Source organism: Alligator mississippiensis, chromosome 7 (genome assembly GCF_030867095.1).
Source record: "Alligator mississippiensis isolate rAllMis1 chromosome 7, rAllMis1, whole genome shotgun sequence".
Lineage (NCBI taxonomy): Eukaryota > Metazoa > Chordata > Crocodylia > Alligatoridae > Alligator > Alligator mississippiensis.
In genome coordinates this window covers 37,699,154-37,721,972 of record NC_081830.1, presented here as the reverse complement: position 1 = coordinate 37,721,972, position 22,819 = coordinate 37,699,154, and the positions used below count along the sequence as shown (strand labels likewise).

At 64.8% G+C, this 22,819-nt stretch overlaps 6 non-coding genes across 6 annotated transcripts; all 6 read right to left on the bottom strand.

Annotated features, from left to right (window-relative positions):
* Positions 1–1,594: 1,594 nt before the first annotated feature.
* On the bottom strand, positions 1,595–1,713 carry LOC132251972 (5S ribosomal RNA). Its single transcript, XR_009463717.1, has one exon. It is a non-coding gene; the product is annotated as a 5S ribosomal RNA (ribosomal RNA).
* A 3,522-nt stretch (positions 1,714–5,235) lies between these two features.
* Positions 5,236–5,354, bottom strand: LOC132251971 (5S ribosomal RNA). The gene has a single exon (XR_009463716.1). It is a non-coding gene; the product is annotated as a 5S ribosomal RNA (ribosomal RNA).
* A 3,538-nt stretch (positions 5,355–8,892) lies between these two features.
* On the bottom strand, positions 8,893–9,011 carry LOC132251970 (5S ribosomal RNA). Its single transcript, XR_009463715.1, has one exon. It is a non-coding gene; the product is annotated as a 5S ribosomal RNA (ribosomal RNA).
* Positions 9,012–12,533: 3,522 nt separating this feature from the next.
* LOC132251980 (5S ribosomal RNA) lies at positions 12,534–12,652 on the bottom strand. The gene has a single exon (XR_009463725.1). It is a non-coding gene; the product is annotated as a 5S ribosomal RNA (ribosomal RNA).
* A 3,513-nt stretch (positions 12,653–16,165) lies between these two features.
* On the bottom strand, positions 16,166–16,284 carry LOC132251969 (5S ribosomal RNA). The gene has a single exon (XR_009463714.1). It is a non-coding gene; the product is annotated as a 5S ribosomal RNA (ribosomal RNA).
* Positions 16,285–19,798: 3,514 nt separating this feature from the next.
* Positions 19,799–19,917, bottom strand: LOC132251967 (5S ribosomal RNA). Its single transcript, XR_009463712.1, has one exon. It is a non-coding gene; the product is annotated as a 5S ribosomal RNA (ribosomal RNA).
* Between the last annotated feature and the right edge of the window lie 2,902 nt (positions 19,918–22,819).

The window sequence follows — 22,819 nt, the reverse complement described above, 5'->3', positions numbered from 1 at the left end:
GGGTCCCCGAGCCCTGGTGGGCTGCCAGCACCCGAGCACAGGCTCCAGAGGGGATGCAGGGCACCACGGGCCAGGCGGCCTATCTTCTGCTCCCGGCAAACCGGGAGAAACAGGCGTCCAATACAGAACCGCTCGGCGCCTGCCTGAACACCGACTGCCGGGGAGCAAGCAACGCGGCTCTGCCCCAGGGAAACCGCGCCTCGCCGGCCGCCTGGAGTGCTCGGAGAGTGTCATTCAGCAGGTGGATCGGGGCGGCCCGCTTGCCAACGGCCGTCTCCCGCTTCCTTCCGCCAAGCCTCCGACAAGGTCCCCCACCCGGGGCTCGTCACTATGCCAGGCAGTCCGGGGAGTGGCGGGAACGTCCACTTGCGGATCGGAAGCTGGGAGGGAGCGGAAACGGGCCCTTATCAGGACAGAGAGAAGCAAGCGGCGGGGTGCGCCAGGGGCCCGTGCCGGACCCCGTGCTCTCTAACAGAGGCGAACGGGACCTGGGAAAGGGGGCGAGTAGCGAGCTGGCCAGAAGTGCCGGCCACAGAAAAATGCGCCCCGGGGTCACGGCCAAGGCGGACCGGGGCCACCTGCGCAAGGATCTGGCAACCGAAAGGACCACGGCGCCCCCTCCTGCATCCACGCTGCGTCCACGCCTGGCAAGCTGGGCCCCGCTCCGGCCCCCACACCTCCCGCGGCACACACGGAGCGGGCACAGAGAAGGGCAGCCGGGCGGAGGAGCGGCACGGAGGGTCCCCCGCGGGAGGAGAGGCTCCCGAGGCCAGGCCTTTTCCCTCCAGAAAAGAGACGCCGGAGGCGGGACGTGCTGAGGGTTTCCAAACTCCCGAGCGAGCGGCAAAGAGAGGACTCGGTGGGGATTCCCCATTTCCCGTCTCGCACGAGACACGGGCCAGGGCTCATGGCGTGAACCCCGCAGCTGGGAAGTTGCAAACGGCCCCCAGGCAGCTCTTTTACCCCAGGCCGTGCCGTGACGCTCACGCGCGGAACCTCCTGCCACCACACGCCGCGCAACCTGACCACTCAGCCGGGCTCACAAAGGGCTCGCTCGGATTCTCGCTGGAAAGGGCCGCCGGCGGCCATTCGGCGCGGCAGATAGGCGCGCAGCCTCCCAAGGACAACGGCCGAGACCTTCGCCGCTGCCGGCGGCAGGGGAGAGAGCGGCAGCGGAACCCCCCCCTGCTTCTCCGCAGGCCCCTCGGCCCTTCAGCGTCCGCTCCCTGCCACGGGGCGACGCAGGAGCCTGGGCAAGGCGCACCTACGGCCCCAGACGGTAAAGGGCAATTGTGATGTGCTTGGGCTCGCACGCTGCCGCCTCGGCACCCCCAGCCCGCCCGGCACCAGCACCAGCACCAGCGCCAGGCCCGCCCCCACGGGCTGGGGGCGCAGCACTCCCCCAAGCTCCCCCGCCTGCTCCCCTCCACACAGGCCCACGCGCCTCGGGCAAGGGCTCCCCTGCCCCTGCCCCTGCCCCTGCCCGGTGCTCCAGGGCTGGGGCGGGGAGCCTGCAGCACGCGCCGGGCAACCCGGGCCCCCGGCCAGGGACCAAGAAAGAAGGGCTGGCCAGGATGCGCGCAACAGTTGCAAAAGCCTACAGCACCCGGTATTCCCAGGCGGTCTCCCATCCAGGTACTAACCGGGCCCAACCCTGCTTAGCTTCCGAGATCAGACGAGATCGGGCGTGTTCAGGGTGGTATGGCCGTAGGCGCCAGCCCTGCCTCGCCCGGCCCTTTTCAGGCCGGCGTACACCCCGCTCCCACCCCGCACGCCTGCTCCCGGCCCGCCCCACCTCCCCGCGCCCGCACACAGCCCGCCCCGCCCCGCCCCTCCCGTCACACGCGCGCCCAACACCAACACGTGCGCACTCACGGCCCACCGCCCCTGCTCGCCCTGGGCGCGCACCCCCTGACCCCCGCCCGCCTCCCCCAACTCCAGCCTGCTGCCCGCCTCCCGCCTCCCTGCTCCAGGCCCCCACCCCTGACCCGGGCCCCTCCTCTCCCCTCCTGGCCCCGCACACAGCCTGCCCCTGCCACCGCACCCAGTCCTAAGCCACGACCAGGAAAAGACACCCCCAGCTCGGGCAAATCCCCTGCCACGCTCCACCAACAACCGCACGGAAACGGCGGGCCCAGGCACTGGCTACACGCAAGCTCCCCCTCAACGTCTCTTCCAGTCCAGCACAAGCCCAACACCTGCCAGGGACTCACTGGGGCCTTCGCATCCACAGCCCGGCCTGGGGGGCGCTCAAGGAGGCCAGGGCCGCCGCCCAGAGCCTCCAGGCATTCCTTGCGCCCGCCTGCCCCGGGCAAGATCTCAGGGGCGTTCCCTCCCCACGCCCACTCCTCTCCAGGGACAAGGCAGCGGGGCTGACCCCAACCCAGGCCGCAGCACCTCAGGCGGGACCGGAAACCGACAAACTCCACCGGGGCCGACCACCGGCACCTGCTGGTGTGGCAGAAAGCCCCCTTTTCCTCTTGCCTGCATTTGCTCTCCCCTCTTTGGATATGTTTCCCTTTTTCTACCTTTTCTTCCTTCCTCTCTCTTTCACTTTAAGATGAGGAATTGTGTTTTCAAAGTTGTGTGTGTGCATTTTGTATCTCCCCTTGTATTTTGGTAGTTTTATCTATTTGTGTGCCATGGCATTTGTAGCTTATCTTTTAGACTCCTCACCTTTCAACTTTCCACTGAATGTGTTTAGTTTCATAAGTAAGTTATACATTGTAACAATGTTAACAAGGGCAGGAATCAAACTGCCCTTCCCTGTATCAGGCTGGCCCCTGAAAGAGCCAGTCAATCCGTGATTGAATGTGTAACATGATTGAATGTGTAACATAGTAGCAGACAGAAATTAACACCTGGGAGCTGCAGATCAACCAACGGAAAAATTCAATACAACGCAATGTAACAACCGGGAAATCTCTAAACGTCACTGATCAAGGGCCAGAAGCCCTGGCCTCAGTTAATCCACGCCGGGGAACAACTTTGGGGCTGAATATCTCCAGAGCGACCGCTCCCAGAGCCCTATTCCAAATTCATCAACGGACTCCCAAACCTGCACGTTCATGCGCACGACCCCTGGGGCTGACAGATGCCATCCAGTAGCCACCGAGCGGGGGGGGGGGAGGGGAAAGTCCCACGAGAGTCAATGACCCCTGTATTGGGCAAACCTGAAAACTGGGGAGTCACCAAAGTCTGCCAAGGACAGAGAAAAGGCAGTGAAAAGTGACCCTCAGGGGCGCCCTCTTCATCTCCAACTTGACCACACCTGTCCAGCCAGAAGGACCAGCCGGCGACCCCCTTCTGGAGGATAACACCACGCTGAAAGAAGGCTCGACTGGCCATCGACGGCAGACTCCAGCGCTTCTAGGATAGGTATACCTGACTCTGTAGCTTGCTACTGTGTGTGTGCGTGCGTGCGTGCGTGCGTGCGTGCGTGCGTGCGGGGGGACCAGCCCCAAGGTTTATGATTTAACTCATTACAGTGTTTCAATCCGCCTAATAAACTAGAATTTTAAGGATCCCGAGTTGGACATTTGTAGCCAGCACTGGCGTTCGGCCCCGGGCCCTGGAGCAGCTCCGACCGGAAACGGCCGCGCTCCTAACCGCAGCACGCAAGCCCCCGCCGAAAACCGCCCGGGTCCCCGAGCCCTGGTGGGCTGCCAGCACCCGAGCACAGGCTCCAGAGGGGATGCAGGGCACCACGGGCCAGGCGGCCTATCTTCTGCTCCCGGCAAACCGGGAGAAACAGGCGTCCAATACAGAACCGCTCGGCGCCTGCCTGAACACCGACTGCCGGGGAGCAAGCAACGCGGCTCTGCCCCAGGGAAACCGCGCCTCGCCGGCCGCCTGGAGTGCTCGGAGAGTGTCATTCAGCAGGTGGATCGGGGCGGCCCGCTTGCCAACGGCCGTCTCCCGCTTCCTTCCGCCAAGCCTCCGACAAGGTCCCCCACCCGGGGCTCGTCACTATGCCAGGCAGTCCGGGGAGTGGCGGGAACGTCCACTTGCGGATCGGAAGCTGGGAGGGAGCGGAAACGGGCCCTTATCAGGACAGAGAGAAGCAAGCGGCGGGGTGCGCCAGGGGCCCGTGCCGGACCCCGTGCTCTCTAACAGAGGCGAACGGGACCTGGGAAAGGGGGCGAGTAGCGAGCTGGCCAGAAGTGCCGGCCACAGAAAAATGCGCCCCGGGGTCACGGCCAAGGCGGACCGGGGCCACCTGCGCAAGGATCTGGCAACCGAAAGGACCACGGCGCCCCCTCCTGCATCCACGCTGCGTCCACGCCTGGCAAGCTGGGCCCCGCTCCGGCCCCCACACCTCCCGCGGCACACACGGAGCGGGCACAGAGAAGGGCAGCCGGGCGGAGGAGCGGCACGGAGGGTCCCCCGCGGGAGGAGAGGCTCCCGAGGCCAGGCCTTTTCCCTCCAGAAAAGAGACGCCGGAGGCGGGACGTGCTGAGGGTTTCCAAACTCCCGAGCGAGCGGCAAAGAGAGGACTCGGTGGGGATTCCCCATTTCCCGTCTCGCACGAGACACGGGCCAGGGCTCATGGCGTGAACCCCGCAGCTGGGAAGTTGCAAACGGCCCCCAGGCAGCTCTTTTACCCCAGGCCGTGCCGTGACGCTCACGCGCGGAACCTCCTGCCACCACACGCCGCGCAACCTGACCACTCAGCCGGGCTCACAAAGGGCTCGCTCGGATTCTCGCTGGAAAGGGCCGCCGGCGGCCATTCGGCGCGGCAGATAGGCGCGCAGCCTCCCAAGGACAACGGCCGAGACCTTCGCCGCTGCCGGCGGCAGGGGAGAGAGCGGCAGCGGAACCCCCCCCTGCTTCTCCGCAGGCCCCTCGGCCCTTCAGCGTCCGCTCCCTGCCACGGGGCGACGCAGGAGCCTGGGCAAGGCGCACCTACGGCCCCAGACGGTAAAGGGCAATTGTGATGTGCTTGGGCTCGCACGCTGCCGCCTCGGCACCCCCAGCCCGCCCGGCACCAGCACCAGCACCAGCGCCAGGCCCGCCCCCACGGGCTGGGGGCGCAGCACTCCCCCAAGCTCCCCCGCCTGCTCCCCTCCACACAGGCCCACGCGCCTCGGGCAAGGGCTCCCCTGCCCCTGCCCCTGCCCCTGCCCGGTGCTCCAGGGCTGGGGCGGGGAGCCTGCAGCACGCGCCGGGCAACCCGGGCCCCCGGCCAGGGACCAAGAAAGAAGGGCTGGCCAGGATGCGCGCAACAGTTGCAAAAGCCTACAGCACCCGGTATTCCCAGGCGGTCTCCCATCCAGGTACTAACCGGGCCCAACCCTGCTTAGCTTCCGAGATCAGACGAGATCGGGCGTGTTCAGGGTGGTATGGCCGTAGGCGCCAGCCCTGCCTCGCCCGGCCCTTTTCAGGCCGGCGTACACCCCGCTCCCACCCCGCACGCCTGCTCCCGGCCCGCCCCACCTCCCCGCGCCCGCACACAGCCCGCCCCGCCCCGCCCCTCCCGTCACACGCGCGCCCAACACCAACACGTGCGCACTCACGGCCCACCGCCCCTGCTCGCCCTGGGCGCGCACCCCCTGACCCCCGCCCGCCTCCCCCAACTCCAGCCTGCTGCCCGCCTCCCGCCTCCCGCCTCCCTGCTCCAGGCCCCCACCCCTGACCCGGGCCCCTCCTCTCCCCTCCTGGCCCCGCACACAGCCTGCCCCTGCCACCGCACCCAGTCCTAAGCCACGACCAGGAAAAGACACCCCCAGCTCGGGCAAATCCCCTGCCACGCTCCACCAACACCCGCACGGAAACGGCGGGCCCAGGCACTGGCTACACGCAAGCTCCCCCTCAACGTCTCTTCCAGTCCAGCACAAGCCCAACACCTGCCAGGGACTCACTGGGGCCTTCGCATCCACAGCCCGGCCTGGGGGGCGCTCAAGGAGGCCAGGGCCGCCGCCCAGAGCCTCCAGGCATTCCTTGCGCCCGCCTGCCCCGGGCAAGATCTCAGGGGCGTTCCCTCCCCACGCCCACTCCTCTCCAGGGACAAGGCAGCGGGGCTGACCCCAACCCAGGCCGCAGCACCTCAGGCGGGACCGGAAACCGACAAACTCCACCGGGGCCGACCACCGGCACCTGCTGGTGTGGCAGAAAGCCCCCTTTTCCTCTTGCCTGCATTTGCTCTCCCCTCTTTGGATATGTTTCCCTTTTTCTACCTTTTCTTCCTTCCTCTCTCTTTCACTTTAAGATGAGGAATTGTGTTTTCAAAGTTGTGTGTGTGCATTTTGTATCTCCCCTTGTATTTTGGTAGTTTTATCTATTTGTGTGCCATGGCATTTGTAGCTTATCTTTTAGACTCCTCACCTTTCAACTTTCCACTGAATGTGTTTAGTTTCATAAGTAAGTTATACATTGTAACAATGTTAACAAGGGCAGGAATCAAACTGCCCTTCCCTGTATCAGGCTGGCCCCTGAAAGAGCCAGTCAATCCGTGATTGAATGTGTAACATGATTGAATGTGTAACATAGTAGCAGACAGAAATTAACACCTGGGAGCTGCAGATCAACCAACGGAAAAATTCAATACAACGCAATGTAACAACCGGGAAATCTCTAAACGTCACTGATCAAGGGCCAGAAGCCCTGGCCTCAGTTAATCCACGCCGGGGAACAACTTTGGGGCTGAATATCTCCAGAGCGACCGCTCCCAGAGCCCTATTCCAAATTCATCAACGGACTCCCAAACCTGCACGTTCATGCGCACGACCCCTGGGGCTGACAGATGCCATCCAGTAGCCACCGAGCGGGGGGGGGGGGGGGGGAAAGTCCCACGAGAGTCAATGACCCCTGGATTGGGCAAACCTGAAAACTGGGGAGTCACCAAAGTCTGCCAAGGACAGAGAAAAGGCAGTGAAAAGTGACCCTCAGGGGCGCCCTCTTCATCTCCAACTTGACCACACCTGTCCAGCCAGAAGGACCAGCCGGCGACCCCCTTCTGGAGGATAACACCACGCTGAAAGAAGGCTCGACTGGCCATCGACGGCAGACTCCAGCGCTTCTAGGATAGGTATACCTGACTCTGTAGCTTGCTACTGTGTGCGTGCGTGCGTGCGTGCGTGCGTGCGTGCGTGCGGGGGGACCAGCCCCAAGGTTTATGATTTAACTCATTACAGTGTTTCAATCCGCCTAATAAACTAGAATTTTAAGGATCCCGAGTTGGACATTTGTAGCCAGCACTGGCGTTCGGCCCCGGGCCCTGGAGCAGCTCCGACCGGAAACGGCCGCGCTCCTAACCGCAGCACGCAAGCCCCCGCCGAAAACCGCCCGGGTCCCCGAGCCCTGGTGGGCTGCCAGCACCCGAGCACAGGCTCCAGAGGGGATGCAGGGCACCACGGGCCAGGCGGCCTATCTTCTGCTCCCGGCAAACCGGGAGAAACAGGCGTCCAATACAGAACCGCTCGGCGCCTGCCTGAACACCGACTGCCGGGGAGCAAGCAACGCGGCTCTGCCCCAGGGAAACCGCGCCTCGCCGGCCGCCTGGAGTGCTCGGAGAGTGTCATTCAGCAGGTGGATCGGGGCGGCCCGCTTGCCAACGGCCGTCTCCCGCTTCCTTCCGCCAAGCCTCCGACAAGGTCCCCCACCCGGGGCTCGTCACTATGCCAGGCAGTCCGGGGAGTGGCGGGAACGTCCACTTGCGGATCGGAAGCTGGGAGGGAGCGGAAACGGGCCCTTATCAGGACAGAGAGAAGCAAGCGGCGGGGTGCGCCAGGGGCCCGTGCCGGACCCCGTGCTCTCTAACAGAGGCGAACGGGACCTGGGAAAGGGGGCGAGTAGCGAGCTGGCCAGAAGTGCCGGCCACAGAAAAATGCGCCCCGGGGTCACGGCCAAGGCGGACCGGGGCCACCTGCGCAAGGATCTGGCAACCGAAAGGACCACGGCGCCCCCTCCTGCATCCACGCTGCGTCCACGCCTGGCAAGCTGGGCCCCGCTCCGGCCCCCACACCTCCCGCGGCACACACGGAGCGGGCACAGAGAAGGGCAGCCGGGCGGAGGAGCGGCACGGAGGGTCCCCCGCGGGAGGAGAGGCTCCCGAGGCCAGGCCTTTTCCCTCCAGAAAAGAGACGCCGGAGGCGGGACGTGCTGAGGGTTTCCAAACTCCCGAGCGAGCGGCAAAGAGAGGACTCGGTGGGGATTCCCCATTTCCCGTCTCGCACGAGACACGGGCCAGGGCTCATGGCGTGAACCCCGCAGCTGGGAAGTTGCAAACGGCCCCCAGGCAGCTCTTTTACCCCAGGCCGTGCCGTGACGCTCACGCGCGGAACCTCCTGCCACCACACGCCGCGCAACCTGACCACTCAGCCGGGCTCACAAAGGGCTCGCTCGGATTCTCGCTGGAAAGGGCCGCCGGCGGCCATTCGGCGCGGCAGATAGGCGCGCAGCCTCCCAAGGACAACGGCCGAGACCTTCGCCGCTGCCGGCGGCAGGGGAGAGAGCGGCAGCGGAACCCCCCCCTGCTTCTCCGCAGGCCCCTCGGCCCTTCAGCGTCCGCTCCCTGCCACGGGGCGACGCAGGAGCCTGGGCAAGGCGCACCTACGGCCCCAGACGGTAAAGGGCAATTGTGATGTGCTTGGGCTCGCACGCTGCCGCCTCGGCACCCCCAGCCCGCCCGGCACCAGCACCAGCACCAGCGCCAGGCCCGCCCCCACGGGCTGGGGGCGCAGCACTCCCCCAAGCTCCCCCGCCTGCTCCCCTCCACACAGGCCCACGCGCCTCGGGCAAGGGCTCCCCTGCCCCTGCCCCTGCCCCTGCCCCTGCCCCTGCCCGGTGCTCCAGGGCTGGGGCGGGGAGCCTGCAGCACGCGCCGGGCAACCCGGGCCCCCGGCCAGGGACCAAGAAAGAAGGGCTGGCCAGGATGCGCGCAACAGTTGCAAAAGCCTACAGCACCCGGTATTCCCAGGCGGTCTCCCATCCAGGTACTAACCGGGCCCAACCCTGCTTAGCTTCCGAGATCAGACGAGATCGGGCGTGTTCAGGGTGGTATGGCCGTAGGCGCCAGCCCTGCCTCGCCCGGCCCTTTTCAGGCCGGCGTACACCCCGCTCCCACCCCGCACGCCTGCTCCCGGCCCGCCCCACCTCCCCGCGCCCGCACACAGCCCGCCCCGCCCCGCCCCTCCCGTCACACGCGCGCCCAACACCAACACGTGCGCACTCACGGCCCACCGCCCCTGCTCGCCCTGGGCGCGCACCCCCTGACCCCCGCCCGCCTCCCCCAACTCCAGCCTGCTGCCCGCCTCCCGCCTCCCGCCTCCCTGCTCCAGGCCCCCACCCCTGACCCGGGCCCCTCCTCTCCCCTCCTGGCCCCGCACACAGCCTGCCCCTGCCACCGCACCCAGTCCTAAGCCACGACCAGGAAAAGACACCCCCAGCTCGGGCAAATCCCCTGCCACGCTCCACCAACACCCGCACGGAAACGGCGGGCCCAGGCACTGGCTACACGCAAGCTCCCCCTCAACGTCTCTTCCAGTCCAGCACAAGCCCAACACCTGCCAGGGACTCACTGGGGCCTTCGCATCCACAGCCCGGCCTGGGGGGCGCTCAAGGAGGCCAGGGCCGCCGCCCAGAGCCTCCAGGCATTCCTTGCGCCCGCCTGCCCCGGGCAAGATCTCAGGGGCGTTCCCTCCCACGCCCACTCCTCTCCAGGGACAAGGCAGCGGGGCTGACCCCAACCCAGGCCGCAGCACCTCAGGCGGGACCGGAAACCGACAAACTCCACCGGGGCCGACCACCGGCACCTGCTGGTGTGGCAGAAAGCCCCCTTTTCCTCTTGCCTGCATTTGCTCTCCCCTCTTTGGATATGTTTCCCTTTTTCTACCTTTTCTTCCTTCCTCTCTCTTTCACTTTAAGATGAGGAATTGTGTTTTCAAAGTTGTGTGTGTGCATTTTGTATCTCCCCTTGTATTTTGGTAGTTTTATCTATTTGTGTGCCATGGCATTTGTAGCTTATCTTTTAGACTCCTCACCTTTCAACTTTCCACTGAATGTGTTTAGTTTCATAAGTAAGTTATACATTGTAACAATGTTAACAAGGGCAGGAATCAAACTGCCCTTCCCTGTATCAGGCTGGCCCCTGAAAGAGCCAGTCAATCCGTGATTGAATGTGTAACATGATTGAATGTGTAACATAGTAGCAGACAGAAATTAACACCTGGGAGCTGCAGATCAACCAACGGAAAAATTCAATACAACGCAATGTAACAACCGGGAAATCTCTAAACGTCACTGATCAAGGGCCAGAAGCCCTGGCCTCAGTTAATCCACGCCGGGGAACAACTTTGGGGCTGAATATCTCCAGAGCGACCACTCCCAGAGCCCTATTCCAAATTCATCAACGGACTCCCAAACCTGCACGTTCATGCGCACGACCCCTGGGGCTGACAGATGCCATCCAGTAGCCACCGAGCGGGGGGGGGGGGGAGGGGAAAGTCCCACGAGAGTCAATGACCCCTGTATTGGGCAAACCTGAAAACTGGGGAGTCACCAAAGTCTGCCAAGGACAGAGAAAAGGCAGTGAAAAGTGACCCTCAGGGGCGCCCTCTTCATCTCCAACTTGACCACACCTGTCCAGCCAGAAGGACCAGCCGGCGACCCCCTTCTGGAGGATAACACCACGCTGAAAGAAGGCTCGACTGGCCATCGACGGCAGACTCCAGCGCTTCTAGGATAGGTATACCTGACTCTGTAGCTTGCTACTGTGTGTGTGCGTGCGTGCGTGCGTGCGTGCGTGCGGGGGGACCAGCCCCAAGGTTTATGATTTAACTCATTACAGTGTTTCAATCCGCCTAATAAACTAGAATTTTAAGGATCCCGAGTTGGACATTTGTAGCCAGCACTGGCGTTCGGCCCCGGGCCCTGGAGCAGCTCCGACCGGAAACGGCCGCGCTCCTAACCGCAGCACGCAAGCCCCCGCCGAAAACCGCCCGGGTCCCCGAGCCCTGGTGGGCTGCCAGCACCCGAGCACAGGCTCCAGAGGGGATGCAGGGCACCACGGGCCAGGCGGCCTATCTTCTGCTCCCGGCAAACCGGGAGAAACAGGCGTCCAATACAGAACCGCTCGGCGCCTGCCTGAACACCGACTGCCGGGGAGCAAGCAACGCGGCTCTGCCCCAGGGAAACCGCGCCTCGCCGGCCGCCTGGAGTGCTCGGAGAGTGTCATTCAGCAGGTGGATCGGGGCGGCCCGCTTGCCAACGGCCGTCTCCCGCTTCCTTCCGCCAAGCCTCCGACAAGGTCCCCCACCCGGGGCTCGTCACTATGCCAGGCAGTCCGGGGAGTGGCGGGAACGTCCACTTGCGGATCGGAAGCTGGGAGGGAGCGGAAACGGGCCCTTATCAGGACAGAGAGAAGCAAGCGGCGGGGTGCGCCAGGGGCCCGTGCCGGACCCCGTGCTCTCTAACAGAGGCGAACGGGACCTGGGAAAGGGGGCGAGTAGCGAGCTGGCCAGAAGTGCCGGCCACAGAAAAATGCGCCCCGGGGTCACGGCCAAGGCGGACCGGGGCCACCTGCGCAAGGATCTGGCAACCGAAAGGACCACGGCGCCCCCTCCTGCATCCACGCTGCGTCCACGCCTGGCAAGCTGGGCCCCGCTCCGGCCCCCACACCTCCCGCGGCACACACGGAGCGGGCACAGAGAAGGGCAGCCGGGCGGAGGAGCGGCACGGAGGGTCCCCCGCGGGAGGAGAGGCTCCCGAGGCCAGGCCTTTTCCCTCCAGAAAAGAGACGCCGGAGGCGGGACGTGCTGAGGGTTTCCAAACTCCCGAGCGAGCGGCAAAGAGAGGACTCGGTGGGGATTCCCCATTTCCCGTCTCGCACGAGACACGGGCCAGGGCTCATGGCGTGAACCCCGCAGCTGGGAAGTTGCAAACGGCCCCCAGGCAGCTCTTTTACCCCAGGCCGTGCCGTGACGCTCACGCGCGGAACCTCCTGCCACCACACGCCGCGCAACCTGACCACTCAGCCGGGCTCACAAAGGGCTCGCTCGGATTCTCGCTGGAAAGGGCCGCCGGCGGCCATTCGGCGCGGCAGATAGGCGCGCAGCCTCCCAAGGACAACGGCCGAGACCTTCGCCGCTGCCGGCGGCAGGGGAGAGAGCGGCAGCGGAACCCCCCCCTGCTTCTCCGCAGGCCCCTCGGCCCTTCAGCGTCCGCTCCCTGCCACGGGGCGACGCAGGAGCCTGGGCAAGGCGCACCTACGGCCCCAGACGGTAAAGGGCAATTGTGATGTGCTTGGGCTCGCACGCTGCCGCCTCGGCACCCCCAGCCCGCCCGGCACCAGCACCAGCACCAGCGCCAGGCCCGCCCCCACGGGCTGGGGGCGCAGCACTCCCCCAAGCTCCCCCGCCTGCTCCCCTCCACACAGGCCCACGCGCCTCGGGCAAGGGCTCCCCTGCCCCTGCCCCTGCCCCTGCCCGGTGCTCCAGGGCTGGGGCGGGGAGCCTGCAGCACGCGCCGGGCAACCCGGGCCCCCGGCCAGGGACCAAGAAAGAAGGGCTGGCCAGGATGCGCGCAACAGTTGCAAAAGCCTACAGCACCCGGTATTCCCAGGCGGTCTCCCATCCAGGTACTAACCGGGCCCAACCCTGCTTAGCTTCCGAGATCAGACGAGATCGGGCGTGTTCAGGGTGGCATGGCCGTAGGCGCCAGCCCTGCCTCGCCCGGCCCTTTTCAGGCCGGCGTACACCCCGCTCCCACCCCGCACGCCTGCTCCCGGCCCGCCCCACCTCCCCGCGCCCGCACACAGCCCGCCCCGCCCCGCCCCTCCCGTCACACGCGCGCCCAACACCAACACGTGCGCACTCACGGCCCACCGCCCCTGCTCGCCCTGGGCGCGCACCCCCTGACCCCCGCCCGCCTCCCCCAACTCCAGCCTGCTGCCCGCCTCCCGCCTCCCTGCTCCAGGCCCCCACCCCTGACCCGGGCCCCTCCTCTCCCCTCCTGGCCCCGCACACAGCCTACCCCTGCCACCGCACCCAGTCCTAAGCCACGACCAGGAAAAGACACCCCCAGCTCGGGCAAATCCCCTGCCACGCTCCACCAACAACCGCACGGAAACGGCGGGCCCAGGCACTGGCTACACGCAAGCTCCCCCTCAACGTCTCTTCCAGTCCAGCACAAGCCCAACACCTGCCAGGGACTCACTGGGGCCTTCGCATCCACAGCCCGGCCTGGGGGGCGCTCAAGGAGGCCAGGGCCGCCGCCCAGAGCCTCCAGGCATTCCTTGCGCCCGCCTGCCCCGGGCAAGATCTCAGGGGCGTTCCCTCCCCACGCCCACTCCTCTCCAGGGACAAGGCAGCGGGGCTGACCCCAACCCAGGCCGCAGCACCTCAGGCGGGACCGGAAACCGACAAACTCCACCGGGGCCGACCACCGGCACCTGCTGGTGTGGCAGAAAGCCCCCTTTTCCTCTTGCCTGCATTTGCTCTCCCCTCTTTGGATATGTTTCCCTTTTTCTACCTTTTCTTCCTTCCTCTCTCTTTCACTTTAAGATGAGGAATTGTGTTTTCAAAGTTGTGTGTGTGCATTTTGTATCTCCCCTTGTATTTTGGTAGTTTTATCTATTTGTGTGCCATGGCATTTGTAGCTTATCTTTTAGACTCCTCACCTTTCAACTTTCCACTGAATGTGTTTAGTTTCATAAGTAAGTTATACATTGTAACAATGTTAACAAGGGCAGGAATCAAACTGCCCTTCCCTGTATCAGGCTGGCCCCTGAAAGAGCCAGTCAATCCGTGATTGAATGTGTAACATGATTGAATGTGTAACATAGTAGCAGACAGAAATTAACACCTGGGAGCTGCAGATCAACCAACGGAAAAATTCAATACAACGCAATGTAACAACCGGGAAATCTCTAAACGTCACTGATCAAGGGCCAGAAGCCCTGGCCTCAGTTAATCCACGCCGGGGAACAACTTTGGGGCTGAATATCTCCAGAGCGACCGCTCCCAGAGCCCTATTCCAAATTCATCAACGGACTCCCAAACCTGCACGTTCATGCGCACGACCCCTGGGGCTGACAGATGCCATCCAGTAGCCACCGAGCGGGGGGGGGGAGGGGAAAGTCCCACGAGAGTCAATGACCCCTGTATTGGGCAAACCTGAAAACTGGGGAGTCACCAAAGTCTGCCAAGGACAGAGAAAAGGCAGTGAAAAGTGACCCTCAGGGGCGCCCTCTTCATCTCCAACTTGACCACACCTGTCCAGCCAGAAGGACCAGCCGGCGACCCCCTTCTGGAGGATAACACCACGCTGAAAGAAGGCTCGACTGGCCATCGACGGCAGACTCCAGCGCTTCTAGGATAGGTATACCTGACTCTGTAGCTTGCTACTGTGTGTGTGCGTGCGTGCGTGCGTGCGTGCGTGCGGGGGGACCAGCCCCAAGGTTTATGATTTAACTCATTACAGTGTTTCAATCCGCCTAATAAACTAGAATTTTAAGGATCCCGAGTTGGACATTTGTAGCCAGCACTGGCGTTCGGCCCCGGGCCCTGGAGCAGCTCCGACCGGAAACGGCCGCGCTCCTAACCGCAGCACGCAAGCCCCCGCCGAAAACCGCCCGGGTCCCCGAGCCCTGGTGGGCTGCCAGCACCCGAGCACAGGCTCCAGAGGGGATGCAGGGCACCACGGGCCAGGCGGCCTATCTTCTGCTCCCGGCAAACCGGGAGAAACAGGCGTCCAATACAGAACCGCTCGGCGCCTGCCTGAACACCGACTGCCGGGGAGCAAGCAACGCGGCTCTGCCCCAGGGAAACCGCGCCTCGCCGGCCGCCTGGAGTGCTCGGAGAGTGTCATTCAGCAGGTGGATCGGGGCGGCCCGCTTGCCAACGGCCGTCTCCCGCTTCCTTCCGCCAAGCCTCCGACAAGGTCCCCCACCCGGGGCTCGTCACTATGCCAGGCAGTCCGGGGAGTGGCGGGAACGTCCACTTGCGGATCGGAAGCTGGGAGGGAGCGGAAACGGGCCCTTATCAGGACAGAGAGAAGCAAGCGGCGGGGTGCGCCAGGGGCCCGTGCCGGACCCCGTGCTCTCTAACAGAGGCGAACGGGACCTGGGAAAGGGGGCGAGTAGCGAGCTGGCCAGAAGTGCCGGCCACAGAAAAATGCGCCCCGGGGTCACGGCCAAGGCGGACCGGGGCCACCTGCGCAAGGATCTGGCAACCGAAAGGACCACGGCGCCCCCTCCTGCATCCACGCTGCGTCCACGCCTGGCAAGCTGGGCCCCGCTCCGGCCCCCACACCTCCCGCGGCACACACGGAGCGGGCACAGAGAAGGGCAGCCGGGCGGAGGAGCGGCACGGAGGGTCCCCCGCGGGAGGAGAGGCTCCCGAGGCCAGGCCTTTTCCCTCCAGAAAAGAGACGCCGGAGGCGGGACGTGCTGAGGGTTTCCAAACTCCCGAGCGAGCGGCAAAGAGAGGACTCGGTGGGGATTCCCCATTTCCCGTCTCGCACGAGACACGGGCCAGGGCTCATGGCGTGAACCCCGCAGCTGGGAAGTTGCAAACGGCCCCCAGGCAGCTCTTTTACCCCAGGCCGTGCCGTGACGCTCACGCGCGGAACCTCCTGCCACCACACGCCGCGCAACCTGACCACTCAGCCGGGCTCACAAAGGGCTCGCTCGGATTCTCGCTGGAAAGGGCCGCCGGCGGCCATTCGGCGCGGCAGATAGGCGCGCAGCCTCCCAAGGACAACGGCCGAGACCTTCGCCGCTGCCGGCGGCAGGGGAGAGAGCGGCAGCGGAACCCCCCCCTGCTTCTCCGCAGGCCCCTCGGCCCTTCAGCGTCCGCTCCCTGCCACGGGGCGACGCAGGAGCCTGGGCAAGGCGCACCTACGGCCCCAGACGGTAAAGGGCAATTGTGATGTGCTTGGGCTCGCACGCTGCCGCCTCGGCACCCCCAGCCCGCCCGGCACCAGCACCAGCACCAGCGCCAGGCCCGCCCCCACGGGCTGGGGGCGCAGCACTCCCCCAAGCTCCCCCGCCTGCTCCCCTCCACACAGGCCCACGCGCCTCGGGCAAGGGCTCCCCTGCCCCTGCCCCTGCCCCTGCCCGGTGCTCCAGGGCTGGGGCGGGGAGCCTGCAGCACGCGCCGGGCAACCCGGGCCCCCGGCCAGGGACCAAGAAAGAAGGGCTGGCCAGGATGCGCGCAACAGTTGCAAAAGCCTACAGCACCCGGTATTCCCAGGCGGTCTCCCATCCAGGTACTAACCGGGCCCAACCCTGCTTAGCTTCCGAGATCAGACGAGATCGGGCGTGTTCAGGGTGGTATGGCCGTAGGCGCCAGCCCTGCCTCGCCCGGCCCTTTTCAGGCCGGCGTACACCCCGCTCCCACCCCGCACGCCTGCTCCCGGCCCGCCCCACCTCCCCGCGCCCGCACACAGCCCGCCCCGCCCCGCCCCTCCCGTCACACGCGCGCCCAACACCAACACGTGCGCACTCACGGCCCACCGCCCCTGCTCGCCCTGGGCGCGCACCCCCTGACCCCCGCCCGCCTCCCCCAACTCCAGCCTGCTGCCCGCCTCCCGCCTCCCTGCTCCAGGCCCCCACCCCTGACCCGGGCCCCTCCTCTCCCCTCCTGGCCCCGCACACAGCCTACCCCTGCCACCGCACCCAGTCCTAAGCCACGACCAGGAAAAGACACCCCCAGCTCGGGCAAATCCCCTGCCACGCTCCACCAACAACCGCACGGAAACGGCGGGCCCAGGCACTGGCTACACGCAAGCTCCCCCTCAACGTCTCTTCCAGTCCAGCACAAGCCCAACACCTGCCAGGGACTCACTGGGGCCTTCGCATCCACAGCCCGGCCTGGGGGGCGCTCAAGGAGGCCAGGGCCGCCGCCCAGAGCCTCCAGGCATTCCTTGCGCCCGCCTGCCCCGGGCAAGATCTCAGGGGCGTTCCCTCCCCACGCCCACTCCTCTCCAGGGACAAGGCAGCGGGGCTGACCCCAACCCAGGCCGCAGCACCTCAGGCGGGACCGGAAACCGACAAACTCCACCGGGGCCGACCACCGGCACCTGCTGGTGTGGCAGAAAGCCCCCTTTTCCTCTTGCCTGCATTTGCTCTCCCCTCTTTGGATATGTTTCCCTTTTTCTACCTTTTCTTCCTTCCTCTCTCTTTCACTTTAAGATGAGGAATTGTGTTTTCAAAGTTGTGTGTGTGCATTTTGTATCTCCCCTTGTATTTTGGTAGTTTTATCTATTTGTGTGCCATGGCATTTGTAGCTTATCTTTTAGACTCCTCACCTTTCAACTTTCCACTGAATGTGTTTAGTTTCATAAGTAAGTTATACATTGTAACAATGTTAACAAGGGCAGGAATCAAACTGCCCTTCCCTGTATCAGGCTGGCCCCTGAAAGAGCCAGTCAATCCGTGATTGAATGTGTAACATGATTGAATGTGTAACATAGTAGCAGACAGAAATTAACACCTGGGAGCTGCAGATCAACCAACGGAAAAATTCAATACAACGCAATGTAACAACCGGGAAATCTCTAAACGTCACTGATCAAGGGCCAGAAGCCCTGGCCTCAGTTAATCCACGCCGGGGAACAACTTTGGGGCTGAATATCTCCAGAGCGACCGCTCCCAGAGCCCTATTCCAAATTCATCAACGGACTCCCAAACCTGCACGTTCATGCGCACGACCCCTGGGGCTGACAGATGCCATCCAGTAGCCACCGAGCGGGGGGGGGGGAGGGGAAAGTCCCACGAGAGTCAATGACCCCTGTATTGGGCAAACCTGAAAACTGGGGAGTCACCAAAGTCTGCCAAGGACAGAGAAAAGGCAGTGAAAAGTGACCCTCAGGGGCGCCCTCTTCATCTCCAACTTGACCACACCTGTCCAGCCAGAAGGACCAGCCGGCGACCCCCTTCTGGAGGATAACACCACGCTGAAAGAAGGCTCGACTGGCCATCGACGGCAGACTCCAGCGCTTCTAGGATAGGTATACCTGACTCTGTAGCTTGCTACTGTGTGTGTGCGTGCGTGCGTGCGTGCGTGCGTGCGGGGGGACCAGCCCCAAGGTTTATGATTTAACTCATTACAGTGTTTCAATCCGCCTAATAAACTAGAATTTTAAGGATCCCGAGTTGGACATTTGTAGCCAGCACTGGCGTTCGGCCCCGGGCCCTGGAGCAGCTCCGACCGGAAACGGCCGCGCTCCTAACCGCAGCACGCAAGCCCCCGCCGAAAACCGCCCGGGTCCCCGAGCCCTGGTGGGCTGCCAGCACCCGAGCACAGGCTCCAGAGGGGATGCAGGGCACCACGGGCCAGGCGGCCTATCTTCTGCTCCCGGCAAACCGGGAGAAACAGGCGTCCAATACAGAACCGCTCGGCGCCTGCCTGAACACCGACTGCCGGGGAGCAAGCAACGCGGCTCTGCCCCAGGGAAACCGCGCCTCGCCGGCCGCCTGGAGTGCTCGGAGAGTGTCATTCAGCAGGTGGATCGGGGCGGCCCGCTTGCCAACGGCCGTCTCCCGCTTCCTTCCGCCAAGCCTCCGACAAGGTCCCCCACCCGGGGCTCGTCACTATGCCAGGCAGTCCGGGGAGTGGCGGGAACGTCCACTTGCGGATCGGAAGCTGGGAGGGAGCGGAAACGGGCCCTTATCAGGACAGAGAGAAGCAAGCGGCGGGGTGCGCCAGGGGCCCGTGCCGGACCCCGTGCTCTCTAACAGAGGCGAACGGGACCTGGGAAAGGGGGCGAGTAGCGAGCTGGCCAGAAGTGCCGGCCACAGAAAAATGCGCCCCGGGGTCACGGCCAAGGCGGACCGGGGCCACCTGCGCAAGGATCTGGCAACCGAAAGGACCACGGCGCCCCCTCCTGCATCCACGCTGCGTCCACGCCTGGCAAGCTGGGCCCCGCTCCGGCCCCCACACCTCCCGCGGCACACACGGAGCGGGCACAGAGAAGGGCAGCCGGGCGGAGGAGCGGCACGGAGGGTCCCCCGCGGGAGGAGAGGCTCCCGAGGCCAGGCCTTTTCCCTCCAGAAAAGAGACGCCGGAGGCGGGACGTGCTGAGGGTTTCCAAACTCCCGAGCGAGCGGCAAAGAGAGGACTCGGTGGGGATTCCCCATTTCCCGTCTCGCACGAGACACGGGCCAGGGCTCATGGCGTGAACCCCGCAGCTGGGAAGTTGCAAACGGCCCCCAGGCAGCTCTTTTACCCCAGGCCGTGCCGTGACGCTCACGCGCGGAACCTCCTGCCACCACACGCCGCGCAACCTGACCACTCAGCCGGGCTCACAAAGGGCTCGCTCGGATTCTCGCTGGAAAGGGCCGCCGGCGGCCATTCGGCGCGGCAGATAGGCGCGCAGCCTCCCAAGGACAACGGCCGAGACCTTCGCCGCTGCCGGCGGCAGGGGAGAGAGCGGCAGCGGAACCCCCCCCTGCTTCTCCGCAGGCCCCTCGGCCCTTCAGCGTCCGCTCCCTGCCACGGGGCGACGCAGGAGCCTGGGCAAGGCGCACCTACGGCCCCAGACGGTAAAGGGCAATTGTGATGTGCTTGGGCTCGCACGCTGCCGCCTCGGCACCCCCAGCCCGCCCGGCACCAGCACCAGCACCAGCGCCAGGCCCGCCCCCACGGGCTGGGGGCGCAGCACTCCCCCAAGCTCCCCCGCCTGCTCCCCTCCACACAGGCCCACGCGCCTCGGGCAAGGGCTCCCCTGCCCCTGCCCCTGCCCCTGCCCGGTGCTCCAGGGCTGGGGCGGGGAGCCTGCAGCACGCGCCGGGCAACCCGGGCCCCCGGCCAGGGACCAAGAAAGAAGGGCTGGCCAGGATGCGCGCAACAGTTGCAAAAGCCTACAGCACCCGGTATTCCCAGGCGGTCTCCCATCCAGGTACTAACCGGGCCCAACCCTGCTTAGCTTCCGAGATCAGACGAGATCGGGCGTGTTCAGGGTGGTATGGCCGTAGGCGCCAGCCCTGCCTCGCCCGGCCCTTTTCAGGCCGGCGTACACCCCGCTCCCACCCCGCACGCCTGCTCCCGGCCCGCCCCACCTCCCCGCGCCCGCACACAGCCCGCCCCGCCCCGCCCCTCCCGTCACACGCGCGCCCAACACCAACACGTGCGCACTCACGGCCCACCGCCCCTGCTCGCCCTGGGCGCGCACCCCCTGACCCCCGCCCGCCTCCCCCAACTCCAGCCTGCTGCCCGCCTCCCGCCTCCCTGCTCCAGGCCCCCACCCCTGACCCGGGCCCCTCCTCTCCCCTCCTGGCCCCGCACACAGCCTGCCCCTGCCACCGCACCCAGTCCTAAGCCACGACCAGGAAAAGACACCCCCAGCTCGGGCAAATCCCCTGCCACGCTCCACCAACACCCGCACGGAAACGGCGGGCCCAGGCACTGGCTACACGCAAGCTCCCCCTCAACGTCTCTTCCAGTCCAGCACAAGCCCAACACCTGCCAGGGACTCACTGGGGCCTTCGCATCCACAGCCCGGCCTGGGGGGCGCTCAAGGAGGCCAGGGCCGCCGCCCAGAGCCTCCAGGCATTCCTTGCGCCCGCCTGCCCCGGGCAAGATCTCAGGGGCGTTCCCTCCCCACGCCCACTCCTCTCCAGGGACAAGGCAGCGGGGCTGACCCCAACCCAGGCCGCAGCACCTCAGGCGGGACCGGAAACCGACAAACTCCACCGGGGCCGACCACCGGCACCTGCTGGTGTGGCAGAAAGCCCCCTTTTCCTCTTGCCTGCATTTGCTCTCCCCTCTTTGGATATGTTTCCCTTTTTCTACCTTTTCTTCCTTCCTCTCTCTTTCACTTTAAGATGAGGAATTGTGTTTTCAAAGTTGTGTGTGTGCATTTTGTATCTCCCCTTGTATTTTGGTAGTTTTATCTATTTGTGTGCCATGGCATTTGTAGCTTATCTTTTAGACTCCTCACCTTTCAACTTTCCACTGAATGTGTTTAGTTTCATAAGTAAGTTATACATTGTAACAATGTTAACAAGGGCAGGAATCAAACTGCCCTTCCCTGTATCAGGCTGGCCCCTGAAAGAGCCAGTCAATCCGTGATTGAATGTGTAACATGATTGAATGTGTAACATAGTAGCAGACAGAAATTAACACCTGGGAGCTGCAGATCAACCAACGGAAAAATTCAATACAACGCAATGTAACAACCGGGAAATCTCTAAACGTCACTGATCAAGGGCCAGAAGCCCTGGCCTCAGTTAATCCACGCCGGGGAACAACTTTGGGGCTGAATATCTCCAGAGCGACCGCTCCCAGAGCCCTATTCCAAATTCATCAACGGACTCCCAAACCTGCACGTTCATGCGCACGACCCCTGGGGCTGACAGATGCCATCCAGTAGCCACCGAGCGGGGGGGGGGGGAGGGGAAAGTCCCACGAGAGTCAATGACCCCTGGATTGGGCAAACCTGAAAACTGGGGAGTCACCAAAGTCTGCCAAGGACAGAGAAAAGGCAGTGAAAAGTGACCCTCAGGGGCGCCCTCTTCATCTCCAACTTGACCACACCTGTCCAGCCAGAAGGACCAGCCGGCGACCCCCTTCTGGAGGATAACACCACGCTGAAAGAAGGCTCGACTGGCCATCGACGGCAGACTCCAGCGCTTCTAGGATAGGTATACCTGACTCTGTAGCTTGCTACTGTGTGTGTGCGTGCGTGCGTGCGTGCGTGCGTGCGTGCGTGCGGGGGGACCAGCCCCAAGGTTTATGATTTAACTCATTACAGTGTTTCAATCCGCCTAATAAACTAGAATTTTAAGGATCCCGAGTTGGACATTTGTAGCCAGCACTGGCGTTCGGCCCCGGGCCCTGGAGCAGCTCCGACCGGAAACGGCCGCGCTCCTAACCGCAGCACGCAAGCCCCCGCCGAAAACCGCCCGGGTCCCCGAGCCCTGGTGGGCTGCCAGCACCCGAGCACAGGCTCCAGAGGGGATGCAGGGCACCACGGGCCAGGCGGCCTATCTTCTGCTCCCGGCAAACCGGGAGAAACAGGCGTCCAATACAGAACCGCTCGGCGCCTGCCTGAACACCGACTGCCGGGGAGCAAGCAACGCGGCTCTGCCCCAGGGAAACCGCGCCTCGCCGGCCGCCTGGAGTGCTCGGAGAGTGTCATTCAGCAGGTGGATCGGGGCGGCCCGCTTGCCAACGGCCGTCTCCCGCTTCCTTCCGCCAAGCCTCCGACAAGGTCCCCCACCCGGGGCTCGTCACTATGCCAGGCAGTCCGGGGAGTGGCGGGAACGTCCACTTGCGGATCGGAAGCTGGGAGGGAGCGGAAACGGGCCCTTATCAGGACAGAGAGAAGCAAGCGGCGGGGTGCGCCAGGGGCCCGTGCCGGACCCCGTGCTCTCTAACAGAGGCGAACGGGACCTGGGAAAGGGGGCGAGTAGCGAGCTGGCCAGAAGTGCCGGCCACAGAAAAATGCGCCCCGGGGTCACGGCCAAGGCGGACCGGGGCCACCTGCGCAAGGATCTGGCAACCGAAAGGACCACGGCGCCCCCTCCTGCATCCACGCTGCGTCCACGCCTGGCAAGCTGGGCCCCGCTCCGGCCCCCACACCTCCCGCGGCACACACGGAGCGGGCACAGAGAAGGGCAGCCGGGCGGAGGAGCGGCACGGAGGGTCCCCCGCGGGAGGAGAGGCTCCCGAGGCCAGGCCTTTTCCCTCCAGAAAAGAGACGCCGGAGGCGGGACGTGCTGAGGGTTTCCAAACTCCCGAGCGAGCGGCAAAGAGAGGACTCGGTGGGGATTCCCCATTTCCCGTCTCGCACGAGACACGGGCCAGGGCTCATGGCGTGAACCCCGCAGCTGGGAAGTTGCAAACGGCCCCCAGGCAGCTCTTTTACCCCAGGCCGT